This window comes from Maniola jurtina, chromosome 21 (assembly GCF_905333055.1).
Source record: "Maniola jurtina chromosome 21, ilManJurt1.1, whole genome shotgun sequence".
NCBI classification, from domain to species: Eukaryota; Metazoa; Arthropoda; class Insecta; order Lepidoptera; family Nymphalidae; genus Maniola; species Maniola jurtina.
The window spans coordinates 3,839,271-3,865,570 of NC_060049.1; the positions used below are offsets into that span (position 1 = coordinate 3,839,271).

Sequence of the window (26,300 nt, forward strand, 5' to 3'; positions counted from 1 at the left end):
CCGTCGATTGTAGAGTTATTGATTGCCAGATGATGCCCGCGACTTCGTCCAGGTGAATTTAAGTTTTCAAAAAATACCGTGCGAGCTCTTTGATTTTCTCTGGGATAATAAGTAAATTTCGAGGATGCAAGCTATCTCTGTACTAAATTTCATAAAAATCAGTTAAGTGGGCCTTTAAGAATCCTTTGAGAACCATTTGATTTTCCGGGGTATCCGTCACCGGGATGCAAGCTTACTAACTCTATCTTTCATCAAAATCAGTTCGTCGGATGAACCGTTAAAATCTAGCAGGCAGACAGACAGACACACTTTCGCACTTATAATATAAGTATGGATTTAGTTTTATATGTTGACATTAGATTTATAGCGCCGGAGTGATAAAATGTCGTAAAAGAAATAAGTTTTCTTGTTCGCTTGTGATTTATAACCTGTTATTTAGTAATGTCAAAATACAAGGCCACATTCCTAGTTGTTTAAAGTTTTCGTACTTTTGGCTTACTACGCCTTATGGAAAGATTCTTGCTTATTTGATGTTTTGTATTCCGATTTGATGAATCGTAAACATCATCATCATCATCGTCAGCCAGTCTCTTTTAGATTCATTATCACTTATTCATAATATCTGCCTGAAATTTGTTAGGCAGGAATTAATTAATTCAGGTGTTTTTCGGTGATAACCTCGAGATCCAAAATACTATAAATATTAGCTTGCAAATATAAATAGTGCCTATTGGAATAAATCAAAACAACAGATTTTTAGTAAATATTTAATTTAAAAAATAACAGGCATGTCGATAAATCGATAAAACTGCATGCCAACCAAGTCAAGAGCGAGCCCACAAGACCATATCTTCAAAGTCACTAAACTGCCCATATTTACCTTGCGGAGCGATGACCATATTCGATGCGCAAGCGCCGTGAACTTGACCAATTCGACGAATGGGCGCATCGGTCTCGAAGTCCAAATACGTATTTGCACCGGCGGCGTTCTTTGTTACATAATTTAATTCAATGGATATTTGTTTTGAGATAATATCCATGATTATAATATTAAAAATGCGAAATTATATGTATTGTCTATCTCTTAGACATTTTTATTAACCACTGAATTTGATGAGATTTGGTAAAGAAAACACAGGCTAGTTTTTAACCCGAAAATTTCAACGGAAAAGCAGCAGAGAAAAAGATAAGAATTCGTAATAAAAAGTCGTTGGCAACAGCCGCGTATCAAATTATTTAGTTAGGTTTCTTGCAGGTAGGTGCAATTGTTATACATATTAATAAGGCATTGTTATTCTGGACTTGGTCATATTTTTTTATTCTGGACTTGGATTGTTTAAAGGAAAATTTAAATGAAACCATTTCCATAATTGTTTACTTAAAGAAATGGTTTCATTTCAATTACTAGAAATAATATGACTTCACAACAATTCCTGTTATCGTGGGTCGTCAATAAAGCATATCGATGATTTACATAGGAATATTAATTATTATTGTTTAAGTAGGGCATTTGGCTTCGGTATTTACATCGAATGTATGACTTACATTATGTATCACATCGATTATTATTATTATTAAATAACTCACGCGTATAATTTATAATGATTAATTATTCAAAATTAATTATTTAGCTAACCATCGTCTATAAATATGTGTATCCTTCTTTCTTTTTCTTGTCTTTTGTTTTATAATTTTTTAATTATGTTTTTAACTTTCCCTTTTTTATATTGCTAACTTTTTATTCATTTCCTTTGCCGTTCTGGCCAGTAATAAACCAAAAGTAGGTACTTATTTTGAGTTTACTGTATAAATTTAAATGTCATCTTGCGCTGCATGTTCCTACAAATACGTGCCTTCATATATCGGCACATAAAGGTCAGTTCCTATGTATGTATGTATTTATGTATGTATGTATATACTTTATTGCACCACAAAACACAAATGACAGGTTACAAAAAAGAAAACTTAAAATGTAGGTAGAAAAAGGCCTCCTATATTTAGATTTTGTTTACGGACTCCTTACTTTTTCCTCTTTAATTTTTATTTTTGTTCTTCTCAAAATATTTAATACTAGCTTATGCCCGCAACTCTGTCCGCGAAGACTACACAAATTTCAAACCCCTTGAGGGATTTAATTTTCAAATTTTTTTTCTTACTGTCACAGTTGTTGTCTGGAAACAAGGATTTTTGCTTTCATAGCTAAGACAGATATTGTTTTTTTTACTAACGTATTTGGAACACAAGTGACCATATCGAGGTTCATTAAATGTTCCAACACTCTTTGTATGGTTTCGCTAGACGTATCTATGAAACGAGTTTTGCCGCTCCCTTAAGAATTAACTCTTTGTTTCGAACCGCATTCCCAAGAACCCATGTATTTTTCAATTATTCTATATCAAAGTCAGTGTAAGTAGTAGTGTAAAGTGGTAGCCTTTCGTTGGCGAAAGTTTCATAAACACCTGGTTATTATCATTTGACAGTTATTATTGTGTGTTTTGACATAAATATTGACACAATAAATCGTTGTATTACATGTAATATGATGAATGAAGCCTAATTCGTTGTTCTAAGTTTAGATATGGTTAAAAAGGTAGAAACGCTATGCTAGAAAATTACTTCACAACTTCAATTAAGTGATTGTTTTGACAGCTGTTTTGTGGTCACGATTTACAAGCATATTATGTATCTGTAGCTATATTTTTTAGCCCCCAACCCAAAAAGAGGGGTGTTATAAGTTTGACGTGTGTATGTGTGTATCTGTCTGTGGTATCGTAGCTCCTAAACTAATGAACCGATTTTAATTTAGTTTTCTTTGTTTAAAGGTGGCCTGATCGAGAGTGTTCTTAGCTATAATCCAAGAAAATCGGTTCAGCCGTTTGAAAGTTATCAGCTCTTTTCTAGTTACTGTAACCTTCACTTGTCGGGGGTGCTATAAGTTTTTAATTTACTCTTGTTCACACCTTAGGTTGCTCGCAAGAGATCAATATCTCTGCAGCGATAATGTCGCGAAATTGTACCGTCTACTACTACTTATGTCATATGAATTTATTTCTCCAACTTATTTGTTCTGTGGTGTAAAATTAAAGTGTTTTCATTCACTCATAGCTTATTGGAATTCTCTTGATTTTCTGTCGATTTTAGTTAATTGAGATAAACGATCTGTACCTTGGACGTTGTCTTTATTTTGTTAGTTTTTAGTTGTTCATCGAGGAACTTTGATTCATAGCCCTTCAATGTAGTGTTGCAAAACATGTTTACCTAATTCAAGTTATGATTTTATCACACTAATTTATTCTAATCCACATTAACAGAATGAATTATGCATTACTATTTATTAGATCTTGTTTATCTCATTAGTTAATTTCAATATGATTGTAAAACATTCGTGCTTTCTATTGACATCATTATCAAAGCCCGCAATGTTATGTTCAATCCTACTATGCCACTATCACACTAATATTATAAAGGCGAAAGTTTGTATGTATGGATGGATGTTTGTTTGACTCTTTCTCGCAAAAACTGTTACTGGACGGATTTGGCTGAGAGATATCGAGATAGATTATACCCTGGGTTATCACATAGGCTACTTTAATCCCGGAAAATCAATAAGTTCCCACGGGATTTTTAAAAACCTATATCCACGCGAACGAAGTCGTAGGCATCAGCCAGCTAGTAACATATAAAACTTTGTCTGTACTTGGTGTTTTACTTTTAAATTTTGTATTAATATTCAGATTGTCAATTTCAGCTAACGAATGCAATAGGGCGGTTTATTTTCCGAGACTAATAACAACAGGTGCGTTACATTTATGCCAATGCCAACTTCGCCTTTACTGAAGTATTACTGTCATTTATGATAATTAGATACTGCGGCTTCGTTCCCATGGACCGTGAATAGACAGACTGATACAAATCTTAATTTATGTTGATATCGTTGGCTAGTTTCTTTTAAGCGTAGCTATTTTAGTGTGGGTTTTGTGAAGAGTGGAGGGAAACGCTGCACAAGTGGCGTTTGAATGGCAACTGGTCAGTCGAAAAAAACCTCGTAGACTTAATATCTGTAGGAGGGGAGGGACGATTAAGGCAGATCTTGAACGAGTGGGACATTCATGGAATCATGGTGTTACACTATGGGTCGTATTAGTCTCTGTGTGTTATTAGTCTGTGGTACAAAATAAAAACTCTCTTCTCGATAGCAAGCTAATGGACGGCAACGTGTTTAATTTCAATCCTGACAAAATATTAAAACCCAAAAGCACAAGACATGGCAAGGCAGGAGGGTATGGAAGACTGCTACTGCAGTTCTTTGCCCTCTGGAGGAACAAATAGACTCAATCATTGATTTATTTTAATTTTATTTTATTTAGTTTAGAACCGCCCACAGAATTTAGAATTGATATCAGTTAATATAACTAAGAGTACCTTCTTTGGGATTTACGATTTTCATCTATCTATCTATCATTGTATCAAAGACAAGTTTTATTTATACGTCATAATTTAACCTAGTGCTTTCACCTCTTCTATTAAGCCCAGCTAACATCAATGACGCATTGTAACTACTTATTTATATTATATTTATTACATTTCAATATCATATTCTTTTAGAGGTCAGAACTCACAAAGTAATCACTTGGTACAAGGTTCGAGTTTAGTATATTAAAAATGCTAGTTTGAGAGAAAAAATGTTTCTACCTCCTATAATGTTTTTTAACCATATCCGCTTCTATTTAACGAATATTAATTTTGGTGCACGTCACCTTGACTTTTATTAAATTAATGGAACGATTATGTTAATTGCTCGTTAAGTCACCTGTCGACGCTTCAAACCGAAATCCTGTCGTGCCAATTAATTCGCTATTGATCGGTGCAACCCACGCAAGAGAGCACTTAATCTATCACCAAACCTTCAATCTGTGCCCCAAGAAGCATGTAAAATGTCTCAAACGCATTTTAAAGCGTTTCAAGGTTTGCTTCAAGTCGTTGACCCAGTATTCGGGCAGGGCGGTTTGAAATCGTGACATGCTGCCTAACCCATTGTAGGTTCGTAATTCGTATCTCAGTGTTGTAATTATTCATCGTGCTTTGATTGTAAACGAGCCTTTTTTGGGAGAACATGACTTTTATGTTACAGTTAGTTACAAAATAATTGTTCGTCTTGAGATGGTACTTTAGTTAAAAGAACTTGTAAAAACGGAGCTGGAACTGCAACTAAAGAATTTACCCGTAGATGTTTGTATGGATTTGTGGAAGTCAAAATGTCCTATCTCAGACCATTCTGAAATTCAGAGTTATAAAGTTTTTGGTTTCTGTGTTGGTCATCACTGTTGAAGCAAATAAGCCATTGTCAAAATACCGCGAAGTACTAATTTTAACATAACAAGTGTATTCCTGGTAAAGTTTTGACAAAGAACCATATAAACATGTTATTAACGCTATGAATGAAACTATTGTTGCTAAGCACAAAGTATTTTCACATTGATGTGTCATTCAGTCATTCTATGGAATATAAGGTTATGTTACTAGCACTATTATAAGAATTATCATAAACATTATTGAGTAGCTTATGTCTGCGACTTCGCCCGCGTGTACTACATACGTTTCAAACCCTTATTTTGCCCCTTTAGGGTTGAATTTTTAAAAACCCTTTCTTAGCTGATGTCTAAATCATAATAGCTATTTGTATGCCTAGCCCGATCCGTCCAGTAATTTGTACTATGCGTTGATAGATCAGTCAGTATTTTCCTTTTTAACCCCCGACCCAAAAAGAGGGGTGTTATAAGTTTGACGTGTGTATCTGTGTGTCTGTGTATCTGTGTATCTGTGTATCTGTGTATCTGTGTATCTGTCTGTGGCATCGTAGCGCCTAAACGAATGAACCGATTTTAATTTACTTTTTTTTGTTTGAAAGGTGGCTTGATCGAGAGTGTTCTTAGCCAAGAAAATTGGTTCAGCCGTTTAAAAGTTATGAGCTATTTTCTAGTTTTCTTGTAGAAAAGAAGGTTAGATAACCCTTAGGTTCATAATATTCAAGTGTCAATTGACAAATGTCAAGCTGTCAAGATGGACGTTGCCTAGATATACATAATTATTTCTTTGAAAATGATTTGTCGGGGGTGTTGAAAATTTTTAATTTACACTTGTATATATAGATATCAAAAACGTATCCTCATATCGGCTTATCTGTACGTATAATGAGGATGCAGAGATGAGCCGGCCATATGTTATGGTTGATTTGATTCAACGCTTCCCTTGATATGTCGAACTCAATGCGCATTGCCTTTACGGATGACTGAAAGTGACACGATGTGCCCCAAAATAGAATTTTTGACGGTCACTTTGTCTAAACTGTGTTACGGTTACGAAAGATGCTGTCATGAATCCATTCACGCCGTTTTAGTTAAAATGCTTTTGCCACCAAAAACTGTAGAGAAGACTGAAAGCCTGTGACTAGAGCTGTTTTGTATGTATGTATTCTTAATTCTGAGTTTAATTTTCTACTCGTTACTCTATTGAAGATTCTCATTTCATTTTCATTAAGGTTACAACTAACTTTGAACGTCTGTCAAAGCTAAATGCATTGCACAAGTCAGGCTTTGAACTTTGGACCAAAATTTTACCTTTAACCTTAATCGTGGAGTTATGAATAATTGAATCGTGCAACCCAATTTGCTTATTTTTGCAGTCGTACGTTACTTTTTACCACCTGATATGCAACTGTCCCTTTGTCAAGTGACATTGACTGCAGTTTTTAATGTCAATGATCACTTAGTCTTAAGAGGAGTAACCCTAGCGAGCTCCTCAGCACTTTCCAAGACTTGGGCTCAAGGATTTACATACAAAACTTTGAACCAGTGTAAGTTTAAAATGTCACATTTTTACGGTATTCTGACAAGCCACAACAAACACAGTTTTTGTTTCTTTTTTTCTAGAACGTGTCTACAAAATTTCATTGACTGATTGAGTTTGATTGGTTAATCTGATATTATGAGAACTAAATTCTCAACTAGAGCCTCAATAGCTCAACAGTAAAGGAGCGGACTGAATTCACATTGCACTATTGTCATATTATCTAGTCATAGCACAAGCTTCACGCTTAGTTGAAGGGGAGAGGGGAATATAAGTCATGATTAAAATGGCTAATATTCGTAAAAAATGGTTATAGAAAGCACTGGGAAGCGCGCTAGGGCTACGTCTCTTAAGTTTGAACGAGTATAATATCATCAGTATCATCACCGCTGATTAGTTCCAGCCTGTCCTTAGTAATAGGCCTATTTACATCAGTTACTGAGATTGGGATGACTAAACTGCGCTCAGAGATCGGTCACCCTAATAATAAATTGTGACTTGTTTGGCTCGCCTGTCAGTGTCGAACCCATAACGAAATTATAGAGAACTGCTCGTGAATCATGCGAATAGATTGTAGGGTCACACAAGGTTACGAAATCGCCTTTTGTCTCAGCCGTGATAAATAGATGCGGTGCCGGTGCTCGCACAAATTGTAGGCTTTTAATATTACACCAGTTTTGAGTATCTCATTTTCTTTGTGTACACTTGAAGGCTATGTAGATCGTTATGATATCTGATAAGAAATAACAGGTTTTTGTTTGCTTATAAATGAAGAACTACCGAAAAAGACGTACTTCGTTGGTCGGCATGTAGTTATTTATGTAGGCGTGTACGGCCGGGCAGTACAAGAAAGTCATGTTAAAAAACCCTGCCAAGTGCGAGTCAGACTCGTGCACCGAAAGTTCTGTACTACAGTCGTATTTTTTCGTCATTTTATTTATGCGTAAAAATAAATAAAATCTGTTTTAGAATGTAAAGATAAAGCCCTTTCATAATATGATTGTCTTTTACTTTGAAAATTGAAAATTATTATTTTTTCATGAACATATTTTAATTTTTTTGTGATGTAACCACAAATTCACGGTTTTCGAATTTTTTCCATTACGTGTGCTATAAGACCTACCTACCTACCAAATTTCATGATTCTAGATCAACGGAATTACCTTATAGGTTACTTGACACGACAGACAATGAAGTGGTCCTATAAGGGTTCCTTTTTTTCCTTCTGAGGTACGAGAGAACACTTAAAAGATCTTTGCCCAATCCTGGAAACACATTTATGACGACTAAATACAATACTTTAAACTTTAGATGCTACAGGCTCTTTTAGGTGACATGTGGATTACTTTTAGTACTCTGGACTCGTATTCGTTTCCTACAAGTGTTATATTTAGTTATGGGTTTATGACATTGTATTGTAGAATGTTTTTAACCCCCGACCCAAAAAGAGGGGTGTTATAAGTTTGACGTGTGTATCTGTGTATCTGTGTGTCTGTGTATCTGTGTATCTGTCTGTGGCATCGTAGCGCCTAAACGAATGAACCGATTTTAATTTACTTTTTTTTGTTTGAAAGGTGGCTTGATCGAGAGTGTTCTTAGCCAAGAAAATTGGTTCAGCCGTTTAAAAGTTATGAGCTATTTTCTAGTTTTCTTGTAGAAAAGAAGGTTAGATAACCCTTAGGTTCATAATATTCAAGTGTCAATTGACAAATGTCAAGTTGTCAAGATGGACGTTGCCTAGATATACATAATTATTTATTTGAAAATGATTTGTCGGGGGTGTTGAAAATTTTTAATTTACACTTGTAATTATTATTTGTTACATTTTTCTCTATTTCTTGAATATATATAGAGTATGCTAGAGCAGATTTCCGCCTGTTACGCTGGAAATACAATCAACTTTTTTTAATACTGACATTTGTATACAATTGGTACTATACCAGCTATATCTGTACTACATACATCAGGGGAGTGGCTTGACCTAACTTCCTTGTATCGATGCACGACTTAGGCTTTAAACGAATCATATTGTTATTGTTTCGGTCAAATGCACGGACATGTTGTTATTAAACATTGCTTTGTTTAAATTTCATCACCATTGGGCTTTGTACAGGCATCGTACGTAGTCGAAATCCCACGAATAGTACGAAGCGATTTGCCTCCTGATTTTTAATTCTAAGGGTAGGTAGTTCATAATACTTAGCTTTGCTTTATAATTTTGTTCCTCAACTCTAATGAAGACGTAAAATTACGAACTTGTAGTACTAGAGGGATTTAATGATATTTACATTATAGATACTTCAAACTATTTGCCGATACAGTATAATTATCTGTGAACTAATGTTAATAGTACACATAAGTTTGTAAACAATTGCTCTAGGAGGAGGTAAAGGTACTACATTAATGCGGATAGCACGATTTTCTTACATACGAGTAAATCGATATTAAAACATTATTCATGCATGCATCTTCATCACCAGCAACCTCGCGAATCCGCACGATTCTGTTACATGCACTTTATTTTTATGTAACACGTATCAAGATAATGTAATGGAAGCATTAATAACTCAAAGGATTTGGAGAAATACTGAAATCCTAAAGCTCTTGATCAAATTCACCTTGGCTGTTGTCTTAGGTACCTATCTAACCATCTGTAGCATCAGTTTCATACTTAGTTAAAAGGGGCCAGGAGAAACGCATGGACAAAATCATATTTAACTTGACTTACCAGTGTTTATCATATAAAACTAGTTTATGCCTGCGACTTCGTCCTTCGTGGAATTCATAAATTTCAACCCCTATTTTACCGCCTTAGGGGTTGAATTATAGAGCCTCAATAGATCAACCGGTAAGGGAGTGGACTGAAAACCGAAAGGTCGACGGTTCAAACCCCGCCCGTTGCACTATTGTCGTATCTACTCCTAGCACAAGCCTGACGCTTAGTTGGAGAGGAAAGGGCAATATTAGTCATTTAAAATGGCTAATATACTTTATATAAAAAAAAAAAAACTTTTCTTTAGGTCAACGGGAAGTACCCTAAAGGTTTTCTTGACAGTCACGATAGACGGACAGATAGACAACCAAATGACCTATGAAGGGTTCCTTTTTTCCTTTCGAGGTACGGAACTCTAAAAACATCAGGATCGTCACGAGACCATAGACTGAAAGATGATGAAAGTAACTATTCAATATACCTACGTAGTTATAACTGGACCATAATACCCACAAACTTGTCTAACTAGCTAGTCCAGTCTTCCAACCTTACCTTAGAAACTTTAACGGATGCCGGATTGACTAGTAACTTTTTGCTCACCATAAAAGGTACAGACGCCTTATCGGTGCGCCTCTATAAAAAAGATTAAGTTATATAAACGCATGATTTGTGTTCAATTATTGTTTATTAATGCAATCGGCACAAAAGATTCTTGCTCGCTTTACGTAAAGCAAGGACTTAAGAGCATTGATACTAAATACCAAAGATATGTAACATCGCGGGTTTCAAACCACAAGGTCGTATAATCAAAAATGCTTAATTTTGTCAAATTGATATTAGCAGGAGAGCCTTTTTACCCGACTACGGCAAAGCCAAAAGGAAGGATTATTATTTATGATTTTAGCAGTCTATGTATGTAGGTATGTATATATCTACTATGTAGGTTTGTATTTTATTAAATAAATAAAAAAAGTGTGTTCTACCGTAGCACCTAAAGTACTTAGTCGATTTTATGGTATGGTATGGACCGGGTGAAAAAAATCGACCAGACGGATAATACATCCAAAAAGTGGGGGTCTCTCAATTTTTTTTTTTGCTATTGTGTCAAGTGGGGTTCTTCCTCTTCCATTTAATATCCCAATAGCAAAAAAAATTTAGAGAGCAAAATCACACTAATATTATAAAGGTGAAAGTTTGTATGTGTGTGTGTGTGTGTGTGTGTGTGTGTGTGTGTGTGTGTGTGTGTGTGTGTGTGTGTATGTTTGTTACTCCTTCATGCAAAAACTACTGGACGGATTTGGCTGAAATTTGGAATGGAGATAGATAATATCCAGGATTAGCACATAGGCTACTTTTTATCCCGGAAAATCAATGAGTTCCCACGGGATTTCCAAAAACCTAAATCCACGCGGACTAAGTCGCGGGCATCATCTAGTTTAGTATAAAGAGGAAGAAATTCTGAGGTCATAAATTCAAATATAGTAACAATGTTAAAATACACCGAGCGACAGAAAAACAATTTTTATACTATATCTATCGCTATCGGCAGTTCGTGGGTAGTAGTTGGGTTTTAGTGCTGTCTGTACATCTTCGGTTTCTTATCTCATAGGCTCAATGAGACGATTATGTACGTTGAAATATTAACAGCGTAGGTACTTGTCCAACTGGTCCAGTGAACGATGCATATCCGCATTGTTGACTCACTTGTTGTAAATATAGTTTAATTTATGTAAAAATGGCAAGGGCCCTTTACTGGATCAGATTTTTTATTTGTATGTGGTACTTTTCCTTACTCCCGTTGAATTTTTCGCTACGAAACCAGTGCTACGTAATCAGTTTCGTACAAAGAATAATGGTCTTACAGTGAAACCAGTTACGTACGAATACTTTTAAGCTGCTAGAGAGAATTTCTATTGACTAGGGTCTCACCTGGTGGTAAGTGAAGATGCATTCTAAGGCAGTAGCGGACTAACCTGGAATGGATATGGCAGTTTCATTAAAGCTCATACACCTGGTCAGTTTCTACACGGCATGGCATCGTACCGGAACGCAAAATAGCTTGGCAAAAACTTCTACTTGAAGTAAGGTTCTTTATTTATATTGAGTTAATGGCTTCATCTCCATACCTACAACTTCGTTTCGTTGATAACGGTATAGAAATACCTATAGAGTTAACTTTTACGTTTTAAAGTAGGTAGGTTGAAAGTTGTAGCTCTCCAAGCCATCACTACAATCTAGAATCAAGATAGATATTTAGATTCGATTGTAGAGAATTTCCTAGAAACAGGCTTGCCAAGAAAGTCTAACTCGCGTTCGATTTTAGAAGATACGAACGTGAAAATATCATTTAATAGAAAATCGAGAAACTACTAACAGCTGCGGATTTTATCGTTTCATCTCAGATAACTAAAATACCTACTGATGTAAATAAGGCAAGCGTGAAGAGCTGTAATGCAAGAGCTGAGTTAACCACGTTTTTATTAATTCGTTTTATTGACGCTCTGTTTGTTTGTCTGTCCGGAACAAATTTTGTTATCGATTTTAAACTAACTTCTCGATGAGCTAGCTATGAAATTTTAAACATAGGTGGGAACTAGGTGGGTGGTGGGAATGCAGCGTTAACTTGTTTTATGTAACTATACCTAAGCTAGTCTGTTGGCAAAAAAACGAAATAAGTTATTTAAACAAATCATACAATGTTAAATGCTAAAAATACGTTGCATTTTTATCGTCGTGTGTATCATTTTCAAAAATAGCGAGGCTAATGATCGTATAATAAAGATAATGTTTAAGCTCGATTCTGAAACGGTTCTAAAATTGCTGTCTACAAAGGAGATAGGCTATGAGCAGCATTCTCCATTGTCATGGTATAAGACCACTGGGTCCACAAATATAGTTGGATTGGACGTCCATTCATTTTTATAGGCACATGGATGTACTGACAACTTCCGTACTAAGTACTTTAAATGTTTAGTTATAGTGATCTAATGATTTTTTTGCCAGTCGAATTGAATGGTATTGTTTTATATAAAATATCTATATAGATTAGCCATTGACAGCGTATTGCTCATTACTTAGGATGGTGACTAGTGATTTTTCCATTAATTACATACTGGTAAGGGTTTTGTTGGGATAATAAGACGGTGGGTTCCCAGGTCCTTTCGCTTTCGATACGACAGGAGTATTCTTAACTCTTGAGTTTAACGATTATTTATTAACTAGCTGATGCCCGCAGCTTCGCCCGCGTGGATTGGTCAGATCCCCTGCAGCATCAGGATTGAGGAGTTGGACTCCAAATTTTTTATGAAACAATGTCGCAAAGTTCCTCTATCGATTAAAAAAGAAATGACGCAAATCGGTTCAGAAATCTCGGAGATTTCGGTGTACATAGGTAGAAAAACACAACTCCCTTTTTAAAAGTCGGTTAAAAAAGTAGCCTATTTTACGCCCTGGTCAATCCTCTACTTGCCTGTGAAAGTCCCGTCAAAATCGGTTCAGCCGTTCCAAAGATTAGCCTTTTCAAACAGACAGACAGACAGACAGACAGACAAAAATTTTAAAAACGTGTGATTCAGTTATGGTATCGTTCAAATAACCATATGAGCTTAATATGAGGTAGTTATTTCGAAATTACAGACAGACACTCCAATTTTATTTATTAGTATAGATATCAGATGTGAGTGATATTAATCGGGACCGACGCGATAGCTTAACGTGTTCTCGGAGAAAACGAAAAGGCTGAATTCGGTCACCCCTTCAGTTAACGACTCGGGTTAACGTTTGTATAACAATCAAAACCGACTGATATGCGTTGTCACATAATATAGATCATACGTTCTTCTCTTGCATGATATGCCAAGTGCCTACTCTTTTTGTAGGTATCAAACGAGACCTCTTTTTTACCTTGTCCACTCCTAGCGATTAGGCATGCAACTTGATGGCGAGAGAACAATTAACAAGTTACGCAAGAATGTGTCAAGTTTAAACCAAGTCCGTGTACCGGTTTGACGAATGCAGATAACATCTGTGAGAAGCCAGTTTGAATAGCAATACTTCTTATCGCGTACATGGTAAAATAGTTTCGATACATTTTTGTTTTTAATAGGCATGTTGCCTAATATCCTTAATAATTTGGATAGTAGAACTTAGAAGACTTAATGATATAGCTCTAATTATGAACTAGGTATACAAAATATTTTCTAGATGATGGCCGCGACTTCGTCCGCATGGATTAATGTTGATATAAATCCCGTGGAAACTCTCCAATTTTTCGGAATAAAAATAGGTAGCCTTTATCCTTTTCCGGGATGCAAGCTATTTCTGTATCAAACGTCAAAATTAGTTAAACGGTTGGGCAGACTGATACACTTTCTCGATTTTAATATTAATATGGTTTATTGGTTTTCTATTGTTAGATGATCAAATATTTCACTTATTCATAATATAGATAGAGCAACAAGGTTGAAAATATTATGACGAATCAGGTATTTTACCTCTTCAAAATAAAGTTCAATAACTTAGAAAAACAAATTAAAACATAATCAATTAAAAAAATACTTGATCTTAAGGCGGTCGAGTGGAAAATTTTCAACTGATAACAATTAAATTCCTTGTTAATGACCGTAGAAACTTTTCTTGTTCGATGTACAAAATTAATTACAAAAAATTAAATCAATACTAAAACACGAAGATGTTACATAGTTAATAAGGTTGAATCAATTTATGGCGTACTGCAATCCTCCTCAGCACGCAAAGACAGCTATGTTGACGTCAAAAAATTCTGTAAACAATAGAGTCATAACTCAGAAAATTCACAAAGGTTTGTACCTCTAAGTAGGCGTTCATAACTCTCTTACATAAAGCCAACAAACTCCAAACCTACTCGTCCTATCGTCGTCGAACAAAATATTGTTGACTATTTTTATGTTTTTCGTATGCTAATGGAAATTACTTTAAACGGTATTCTGGCGCCAGTACAAAATTAAATTAATTATGTCGAATCGCAAACTTTTTCCGCGAATTCCTGTTAATGTTTGTTATACTCGTCCTTCACCTTAACATAGACCTTTAGAAAAAATGTCGTGTAATTTGTTTGGGCAACATCTTTATTATATCACTGGATTCGAAGTTTCTTGTATTTTAATTGTCTTCTGTCGTAATTTTAATATTGCTTGAATCTAGACAGTTTTCTATGATTTGATTTCAACCTGTATTCAAGTAAATTGTTTTAGTAGTAGTTTTATCATTTCAAAAACGATTAGATGCAATAAAATTAGACAATGCGAAGAAATTTGGAAATGACGGTCTAATCTGAAAAATAACATGTTTTTCTAATAAACCAAGCAATAAGCATCTATTCTAACTAGAAGACTCGGTCCTAATTGGCGCATTTTATTCTCTAAGCTCCTATTAATTAACAATCCAATGATAGCAGTTTTTGTGCCAATCATAGCTTGAGAATCTTCTCTAATATGTCCAATTATATGTACTAGTTGACATTTCTCGGAATAGTAGATCTTTCTGCGTCTACCTTCGTTATTCGTATATTGTTGTTTTTCTATTCACACCAAAGAGATTAAATGTTATTTTTAATTAATGTGTTTTGTTCACATGCAACGTTGTTGTCGATGAAATAATTTTCTTAACTTCTTTCTTGTAAGGTAAGTCATAAATTAGGTGTGAGTTAATTAATTATGTATCCATCCATAATGTAACCTTTTGCGGTTGACCGAGGATTAAGGCCCATATTTATTGGTCAATTTAATTGATGTAAAAGACACTTAACACTCTGTGCCACAAATAATTCAGTATAGGAAATCTTAAGTATTATTTATGACAGTATTTTCACTACAGTTAATTGTGTGTAAATTATTATAAACGTGGTCCATAAAAAAATCGAACAGGATACATAAACGAACAAGAATTTGTCGCCTTGACACTGTTTCTAAGCAGGAATAAAAGTCTTGTTGGATACATTGATAAATGGCAAAATATCGATATTGTGTTTGGAGTACCAAAGCTCAGAATGTAGCCAACAAAGCTAATCTTAGATCCGCATTAGTTTGTAGCACGGATGTAGGATATTTAATGCCAAGGTTCTAGTCGGGTGGGTTGATACAATTATACTTGTAAGTGCTCGGTAGTTTTTCATAATTTATGCGATAATTTAGGCTATGTCTGGATTGATAAATTCCTTAGGCAAAAAAAGAGCCCGCGGCTAGCCATTATTTAAGTCTAGTCACGACTATGTTGTCTATTGCAAAGGTGCTAAACTAGCCACCTGCTAACCATTTACGGTCTTTTCCTTTTTTCCACAGACATTATTTAGTGGTAGACTAGGTTTTTACAAATAAGCTCTAATATACTGCACCTTGTAGTTCATTAATTTGATCATACTTTCAACCTATTGCTTATTACGTTGTGTTCTAATTTTTCATGTCAATTATTTTAAATCTTTAAAGTTTTTTAACTGTAAATCTAAATATATAAAAGTAAAGCTGACTAACTCACTGACTGCAGATATCTGTTATGACGTAGACATCCGCTAAGGGATTTTTGAAAATTCAATCCCTAAGGAGGTAAAATAGGGGTTTGCAGTTTGTGTAGTCCACGTGGATGAAGTCACGGGCATAAGCTAGTTTTACAATAAAACTAGCCTCATCTAATTACTGTACTGTACTGTACTAAGTACTGTAGCTAGGCCTTTGCGCAAAAAACGAGCCAACCTTAAAGTTAAAAAAATAATAATTTATTTACAGTCTTTTACAGTTTGTATGTCAGTGAAATGGAAAGGGTTTTTTTGTATTTATAGTTTTTTAAAGAGGAAACATTATTGAAGAGGATCAAAAAATCAGTCAAGTGCGAGTCGAACTTAAACACGAAGGGTTCCGTACCATTTGAAATATGAAATTTCATGGCGGCTATTTTTTTAAAAATTATTTGTTGTTATAGCGGCAATAGAAATACACAATACGTGAAAATTTCAACTCTACCTATTACGGTTCACGAAATACTGTCTGCTGATGGACAGCGGAGGCTTAGGTTCCGTTGGCACCCATCGGGTTCAGAACTCTGAAAATAGCACAGATATCAAGTTCTTGTTTTATAATATATTAATATAATATGTATTATAGTTATTCCATTATCGTCGTAACTGCACATACCTACAAACATATTTTTTTCATAATATTTCCTTATTTGTAACGATAGTAAACGTGAGGTAGGTCATTATTATAAGTATTAGGATTGCTATAATATTGCGAGGATTTTTTATAAAATAAGCAGGTATTATATTCAATTTGTGGTCTTCATTAATTTTATCAAACAATGGAATATTAAGCCTTTTATCTATAACGAGTGTAAACATGAGGTAGGTCATACGTATATTATAAACAATGGAATTGTATTAATTAGTTTTTCATTTTTATAAAATAAAAGTATTATATTCAATTAAAGTTCTCCATCAAACAATAGGATCTTAAGACATTCGTTAAGCTTGCGTGTGGATTTCGTTACCTGACTTTATTTTAGAACTAGTGACCCGCCCCGGCTTCGCACGGATGCAATGTATTTACTAATATGGTGTCAGCGTGGTTATTTTGTTATTAACCCCCGACCCAAAAAGAGGGATGTTATAAGTTTGACGTGTGTATCTATGTATCTGTCTGTGGCATCGTAGCTTCTAAAGTAATGAACCGCTTTTAATTTAGTTTTTTGTTTGAACAGTGGGTTGATCGAGAGTGTTCTTAGCTATAATCTAAGAAAATCGGTTCAGCTGTTTGAAAGTTATCAGCTCTTTTCTAGTTATTACTGTAACCTTCACTTGTCGGGGATGTTAGAAATTTTTAATTTACACTTTTATTTCAAAAGCATTTCCAAAAGTCAGCATTTCCAATGAAAGCTCTCCGTCGTCGGCTTGATTTCTTCCGACATCTTGAACAAGTGTCGTCATATTATAATGATAAACTATACGGATAAACCCTGGCACAGTGGTATGCGCTGTGGTCTTATTTGTGAAGGTCCCAGATTCGATTCCCGACAGGAGCTTGGAATTGAATAATTTCTAAATCTCTGGTCTGGTCTGGTTTGATGGGAGGCTTCGGCCGTGGCTAGTTACCACCCTATTGGCAAAGCCATGCCGCTAAGCGATTTAGTGTTCCGGTGCGATGCCGTGTAGAAACCAAGGGGTATAATAAAAACTTCCAGGTACCCCGTTTCCATCTTAGACCGTATCATCACTTACCACTAGGTAAGATTGCAGTCAAGGGCTAACTTGTATAAGAATTAAAAAAAAATGTCTATTGATGAAAACTGCATTAAAATCCGTTGCGTAGTTTAAAAGATCTAAGCGTGCATAGAGACAGACGACGGGAAGCGACTTTGTTTTCTACTATGTAGAGATTTCCATTTCATCTCGTTAGTTCGTCTTTGTGACGGCATTGCGTGTCTTCGTATGTGTAATTGGGGCTTTATGTAATATGTGATGGTATTTTTCTCATTATTATTCTATTGTTAATCAGAGGAATTACTATGGACTAATAGGTCTCCACTCTCGTTTTGTTGCTAATTTTGATTAACGTTTGTTTAATGGAGGGTCGAAATTCGGTAATCATTTAACAACGAGTGACTCGCCTACTCGCTATTTATAAGAAAATTTATTAATTTTAGAAATTCACGATTTTCACAAAGATTTAGAAATTTTATAAGAAAACAATTAGGTACATTTGAATTCAAGTTAAGTGCGTATAAAATAGACTGTTGAATAAAACCTATATACCTACTTAACTCAAGTAGTTGCAAGTATGTTTGCGGTCAGTACGGTTTTTTCCCTTCATTCGAGGGGTAAACGGTATTATGTAACATAGGGTTGACTAACTCACTATTTTTCCTGCGTTTATTAGTCTTCCTTGGGTATGGTGCTATCAGATTTGATAAATGAGATAGTTTTTTATTTGATGATAAGATAGCCGATGACTGCGATGTCATGTGGTGGTAAATAAGCAATGCAGCGTAAGATGGAAGCAGGCAACTGTAAAGTTACCACTAATTAATTTCTACACTGCATCGTACTGGAGTGGTGGATCCCTTGGCGGTACGTTTTTGGTGGTAGGGTGGTTTTTAGTCACGGCCAAAACTTCCCACTTGACCAGGTCATGAAAGTACTAGTTAACTTCTCTAACATTGTTAGGCATGATTATGAATTCTAAATATTTCGGTTGATCATGATATTACCAGTAATTATGTTGCCTACGATGGGACGCGATAAATAGAAATAGGAGTTACCAATAGCATAATTTGACGATAACGGCTCCGAAATGCAACCCTAACTGAATTTGAACAACCGGGACCCCATCATTCTTCTGGGATTCTTGGAAATAACCTTTCGAACCTTGTGGTATGGCACTTAGTTACCGCGATAACCGACGAATAAAATAATAAATTAATAAATAATTTACGTAATATTATATTATTATTTGAACAAAAACATAATTCTAATGACACAATCACTGTAAACCCTGACCCCAACGTAAATGATGTATCAAGTAATGCCGACGGACTCGATTGGACACGCGCGTACGCAAACTTATTATGGGATCCTGATATTGATTAATATGCGTCAGCGAGCAATACATGTACCAAGGATCGGCCGACTGGTTGCAAAGTTAATAGAACGAATTGTAATTGAATAACTTTTTTTTTAAATTCCTTTACAAGTTAGCCCTAGACTGCGATCTTACCTGAGTAATAAGTGCTGATGGAGTCTTAAGATGGTAGCGGGCTAACTTGCAAGGGGTATGGCAGTTTTTATAACATCCATAACCCTTATCAGTTTCTAGATGGCATCGTACCGGAACACTAAATCGCTTGGCGGCACAGCTTTCCCACTAGGGTGGTAACTAGCCATGGTCGTAGTCTCCGTTACTCAGTGTGTAATAAGACAAGTGTAAATTAAAAATTTATAGCACCCCCGACATGTGAAGGTTACAGTAACTAGAAAAGAGGTGATAACTTTCAAACGGCTGAACCGATTTTCTTGGATTATAGCTAAGAACACTTTCGATCAAGCCACCTTTCAAACAAAAAAGACTAAATTAAAATCGGTTCATTAGTTTAGGAGCTACGTTGCCACAGACAGATACACAGATACACACGTTAAACTTATAACACCCCTCTTTTTGGGTCGGGGGTTAAAAAATCAGCTAGAAAGAAGAATACAATTTTAGGTACCTGTTTCATATTAAACTTCAACAAAAAGGTTGAAAGGTTCAAAAAAAAGTTGAAAGGAATAAGTAAAATATTAAAAAGAATGAAGAAAAAAACATTATATCCCTAATATAAAAATAATGAATACACGGGCAGGTTTATTTTTATTTCATTCGAGAGTGGAATTCATAAGTTATGTGTATTAAAAGCGGTATATACGGAGTCTGTAGGTATGAATATAATGCAGGATGCGATTTCTAATCAGATGGAATTCATCTTGATGCATATCTCTACCGTTTTGGCCGTAAGCCATATTTTCTGTCGTAGCTATCTGTATGTACGTCAGCCTTTTTCAGCCTTCCGCTTTGATAAGGATCTTACCTCTGTCATCAATGAGATTTATCACACAACCACTGACCTCTATTGATATACCACACACTGGACCTGAGATTGCCATCCGGTTTTTGAAGTAACTTGATTTTAACCCCCGACCCAAAAAGAGGGGTGTTATAAGTTTGACGTGTGTATCTGTGTATCTGTGTATCTGTCTGTGGCATCGTAGTGCCTAAACGAATGAACCGATTTTAATTTAGTTTTTTTTGTTTGAAAGGTGGCTTGATCGAGAGTGTTCTTAGCTATAATCTAAAAAAATTGGTTCAGCCGTTTAAGAGTTATCAGCTCTTTTCTAGTTTTCTTGTAGAAAAGAAGGTTAGATAACCGTTAGGTTCATAATATTATGTCAATAGACAAATGTCAAGCTGTCAAGATGGACGTTGCCTAAATACATAATTATTTATTTGAAAATGATGTTTTGGAAAACTCAAATACTTTGGATCGTCGGGGGTGTTATAAATTTTTAATTTACACTTGTAACCATTTTAGACATCGGTCCACCGGTTTAAATAGTTTTATTATGAGCTTGTTTGAAAGTAATTCATCTATGACCGTTCTATTATCGTCATATCATAGGCTGACTCGATCTCCGAAGATTCTTCTTCGTTTAGATAATCTTCTTTCTTACTCCTACTGTGTATTATTTGTCTCGATACTCGTAATAAAATGATCGTGGAAAATTTCCCGGCGACGTAATTTCAGTATTTTTTGCAGATTCGTCTAATTATGCGGTTAATGATTATCTTATGAGCGACTATTCTGTTAAGGTGTATATTTTTTGCAGTAGCCCCGGTCATCGAGCCAATTACTTATGTAAATTCAATGCGGCGGTATTTTTAGATAAGGTATCAACTTCCTCGCAAAAAATTCATTACAATATTTGGAAAAAACTACATCCGTTAATCTGTTCGGTCCCGTGTAGATTGCATAACGGTGATCGCATACCATAAGAGGATGGAACCGCAAAGAAAGAAGAAAGATTAGGGCGCATCGAGCTGCATTTCTTCATGCCGATGTTAGTCCAATTTGGCGCTGTTTTGAATCATCAGTAAGCGATATAAACGGCGCGCCCGATGTTGGTAAAGTCACTCGAATATTTAATATAATTGACAACTCCATAACTTCATGGTAAAAGTGACATTTTTAACCTCTGACCCAAAAAGGGGTGTTATAAGTTTGACGTGTGTATCTGTGTATCTGTCTGTGGTATCGTAGCTCCTAAACTAATGAACCAATTTTAATTTAGTTTTTTTTGTTTGATTGAAGAACAACATCGAGAGTGTTCTTAGCTATAATCCAAGAAAATCTGTTCAGCCGTTTGAAAGTTATCAGCTCTTTTCTAGTTACTGTAACCTTTTGTAACTAATTTTTTTTAATTTACACTTGTCTTTGAAAACGTTTATCGTATCAAGATTTAAATGAACATTTATTATCTACTGTGGTAGCGGTGCCGCATTCGTTTATGAAATTAGAATTATCGGTAAAAGGTTAATAGGATTTGCTTTGTTCTCGCAGTCAGGGCGGTCAAGTTCGTGACCCGCGCGCGTTCAGTTTGTATGCCGCGACATTTCCATTTGTACTAAAATGTAGAATTAATTACCTTCTCATTCTAAGAGTAGACCTGTTCTCAGACAGTAGTGGGCTGGCGAGGCAATAGCTTGAGATGAAGGTGATGATGTAGGATTAAAGCAAATATGTAGTCGGTGTTGAAAGCTATAAAAAATAGTAAGTAAAGTAGTTTATAAAGCAGACGAATATTCTTTCGTCTGTAGGGCCAATTTTTCAACCGTCAAATTACTTTTATACGAGGAATAAATAAGACGTTTTGGCAGATTTCCTATTAAAAAAAAAAAACCGGCTAAATAAATACGATTTACACTCGCACACCGAGGGACGGAGCCCTCGAATATTTTTTCCGACATTTTGCGCGATAAATCGAAAACAGTTTTACATAAAAATAAATAAAAATCTGTTTTAGAACGTACAGGTTAAGCCCTTTCATATGATACTCCACTTGGTATAGTTATCTTACATACAACCTACAAATAAAAATAAACATAAAAATAAGGGATTTTATTCATGTTTTCAACAATAGAGAGATAATTGTAGATGCGAAGCCGGGGCGAGTTAACTAGTATTTACAGTTATTGATGACATATCACAAAGCAAGGATTATAAAATAGGTAAATGAGATGAATAATTTAATATGCAGAAAGTAGTGTTGAATTGGGGATTCTGTATCAAAATTGGTGGGGATTTTGGATCACTCTCGCTACGCTCGCTCGCTTCGCTCGCCGTGATCCAAAATCGCCACCAATTTTGATACAGAATTCCCCAATTCTAAACTACTGTCCTCAACAACACATTAAATAAATGGAGTGTAGCTAAATCCAAGCAAAAATTAATCAACTATCCGTATTTTGAACAAACTATTCACATGGTTTAAGAACGAAATATTCATTCTATTTGCACGAGCAAATATGTTGATAAAACTAGATAGGTACTAAGAAACCTTGAATTTTAAAATTACTCTTCAAATGTAATATTTTTACAACATGAAAAACAACTATTTGGCTATAACAACCTACACCAAATATTGTGTTTTCAATACGAGTATAATCAGTAAATTAAATAAAAGAAGCAGGTATATGGAAATTAAACAAGCATATTTAATCATCTAAAACTTTATTATTCATACACCACTTTTTTAAACAAGTTACATTTTTCAGCGCACAGATGGTCGGATGATAAACACAACTATATATGTCAGAATGTGAATTATACAACTCATACAATGTTAATAAACGAGGACATCCTTTATCTTCTAAATTATGTACGTTAGGATTACTTAATATATCTTTTAACCATAACTGCTTTTCAAGGCCTTTACAATAAATATCATTATTTTTTAAAATATCTATTAGATGGTATTTATAGGTCTCGTAAGGCACGATTCCCTCGCTCCATAATATTTTTCTATTCTTTTCAATCCATTTAACTTGTTTCTTTTCTGTGTCTGTTAGCCATTCATAGGGATATGGTGGTTTTATTAACAAAACTTGAACTCGATCACTATACACTATAGCAATCTCTTTAGGCAGAAAGTAATTTTGATCATTTTTAAAACCTTGAACGTCCACAATAATTTTCATGATAGTTTTCGAACAATGTTACTCAGCGGCCTATACTCCACAAGACGATCGTTTATGATTAAACAGTAAGCGCTGGTATTGCTTGGAATTTCCTGAGACGTTTCTATTTCCAGACGAACATCAACTGGACCAGTTTTTAAATTTTCATTTTGTCTGGAACAATCTATGACAAATAAAGGCGCTATTTCTTTAAATGTATGAAGATCAAGCAGTGGATCAATAGGAAGGTTGTAAAACGACTGACGAAACTTGGTGTACATGTCGTATAATATACTGTATTTATTTTCCTCAAACTTGAGATTTAAAGCATCATACGGATAATAGTGGGAATTCAGGAATAATGTGACATTGGTTAATGTACAATGATCGAATATTGTGCTGTCTCTGTTTTTAACATTTTTTCTATTAGTTTGCAAACCAAATATAACATATCGAGGTTTTTCTAATTGAGAAGCAGTCTTTAACGCCCATGAATGTTTGGTAGTTTTTGGCAATAATGGATATTCATACAAATCCCAATTTCTAAATGCTATTTGTACGGGATTATCTTTTTCTAATTTCCTTAAAAGTATTAATCTTTGCTGATCTGATACTTTAATATGTGGTACTCGCCATTGGATTCTCTGTATATCAATGTCTACAATATCATCGCTACCCATGACAACACTATTTATGTTAGTACTACCTCTGTTAAGTATGAGTTCATGTTTACAGTTTATTATTATTTTATTGTAGTCTTCAGCAAAACCTAAAATCTTATTTAAGGGTATCAAAGCATTAAAATTTCCATTTTGATTTTTAAATCCGTCTATATTCCAACCCCAAGCAGCAGCCGCTTTACTGTCACCGCTATTCATTGAAATGAAAGATTTTATGGTTGTAGTTATTCCAGCATTTCTAATACGATCGATTTCAACACCATTCATTTCGTATCGGATATCTTGAAAAAGAAATGCAATTGCATTATTACTGAAGTCAACACTTTTCTTTTGAACTTTGCCAGCTTGATCTTTATGAGTCACCGAAACTTTTCCTTCAATGTAAATGGAACTGGCTGATGGTAACACGTAAATATCTTGCTGGTGAATAGGTATCCGAATTTCATCATTTTCATTGAAACTGTTATTGTATGGATTATATGTATGAACCTCATAACTCTCGATAGAGTTATCGAATTCAGGTAATTCGTTGATCTGAAGGAGGCTCATACTTTGAAGCCGAGGGCTTTAAGAAATTGTTTATTACTCTGATGAATTTTTTTATATACTCTAACACGTCTTCTTTGTTTTACACTTTCCTTGGTAATAACTTTCTTAATAGTTGGGTTATACTCTTTATAATAATTACTTTTGTTAAATACGATCATTTTGACTTTTTCAAATGAAGACACAAAACAATAGTTTCGCCCTTAAAATTTATATTATTGCCTTCCAAATCCAAAATTTTTATTGTTATTGATGAAATTATCTTTCTTTTGACCGGAAAATATATCACATTACTTGGAGATTCTATAAATCTATGACCTGGAGGAATGTTTGGCACAAACTCATAAATAATATGTGAAGGAGAACCGTTAGTGTACGAACTCTGTACAAGATCACATTCGATCCTTATGACAGACAGTGGTAGAATGTTAACGGATTCTGTAGATTCATGCCATTTATTTGCTTTTAGTTTTTCGTTAGAAAAACCTAGCATAGGTCCAATACTATTTTCTGAATTAAAGTTTATAGTTTCAGTACAGTACAAAGAGCATGTCATTGTATTGATGTTAGATTTTATTTGTAATTCACAATTTTCAACTCTTTCTTTTAGGTATTCATACAAATCTTGTAAATCGTAAGCACCTGGTTGAATAAGAATTCTTTTTTTCTCTTCTCCATATTCAAACACATTATTATTATAGTCTACATTTGGAATTGAATTAAATGCAGAAAAATATACTAAGCCACACTCATATTCGTCTTCCAAAATAAGAGGAGGGGCGTAAAATGATTCTAGAATAGATTTTTCACCCACGATCGTGAGTGTAATAGACATGATGGTTAAATGAGCTTACATATTTTTGTATCATCTATTTATTTTCAATTTTTATTCCAAAAATTAATAAGAAATTTGATACATAGATGGCCACAGTTATAAGAATTAGATCCTTGATAATTGTCATAATTATAATTAATATTCGCTCCCACATATTTTACAAATTCTTTAGGCGGTTTCAAATTACCATAACTATCAAAGTATTCAATGTAATTATTTATTTTTGCATAGGCTACCCAATGAGTTCCAGGATTTTGAGAGCTATCTAAGTTGATGATACCACACTCTTTTTTAAAAGGATATTTTGGAAGTTCATTTCTCATAAATACACCTCTGAAATAAGGAATATTTTTTGAAATTTTTAGAATATCCAAGTTACTTAGAGCACGATTAGGTAGCCGCCGAATCAGTTTTTTTCCTTTGCTGTGTATATTCCCAAACCATTACCATAGGGCTTTATAAATAATCCTTTTCCGATACACAATGTTTCCATCTTCTCGTTATGTCTCTTTAGTTCTTGAAATTTTTTTTTCATTAAATTAATAGCATTGACTGCTTTCACTATACTAGCAGTACCACCCGCTAAGCTGCCCGCGGCAGACAATCCTGCAAATATGGGGACTAGTGGCAAAACCCCACCTGTCTTTGGTATGGGTATTATACGCGGTACATTAACTGAAGATGTCGCTGCTAATTCCTTAGCAGCAGCAAGAGCTAATTCGATTGCAGCTTTTTTGCATTTAGGTTTCAATTTATGGATATGTTTTTTCGCGCGAGATACAATATCCTTAAAGCTTTTCTTAAAACCAGCACCAGAATTACTTGTTTTCAAATTGTTAGATTTTCTTCTCAAAGTCATTTTACGCTTGGATGGTTGTTTCTCCATTTTTAATAAAAGAGAACTCTGCTCAGTATCGTAGATAATAAGAGACTGAAAGTTGTTAACATAAAAT

At 34.7% G+C, this 26,300-nt stretch overlaps 1 protein-coding gene and 1 long non-coding RNA gene across 3 annotated transcripts in view; both read left to right on the plus strand.

Moving 5' to 3' along the window:
* The window catches only part of LOC123876393 (N-alpha-acetyltransferase 15, NatA auxiliary subunit), a 133,436-nt gene that overhangs the window by 62,042 nt on the left and 45,094 nt on the right, over positions 1-26,300 (plus strand). The window lies entirely within an intron of this gene.
* LOC123876400 overlaps positions 17,696-26,300 on the plus strand; it is a 29,933-nt gene continuing 21,328 nt past the window's right edge. Inside the window, exon 1 of the long non-coding RNA XR_006798346.1 lies at positions 17,696-17,745. This is a non-coding gene — a long non-coding RNA (uncharacterized LOC123876400). The remainder of the gene's footprint in view (positions 17,746-26,300) is intronic.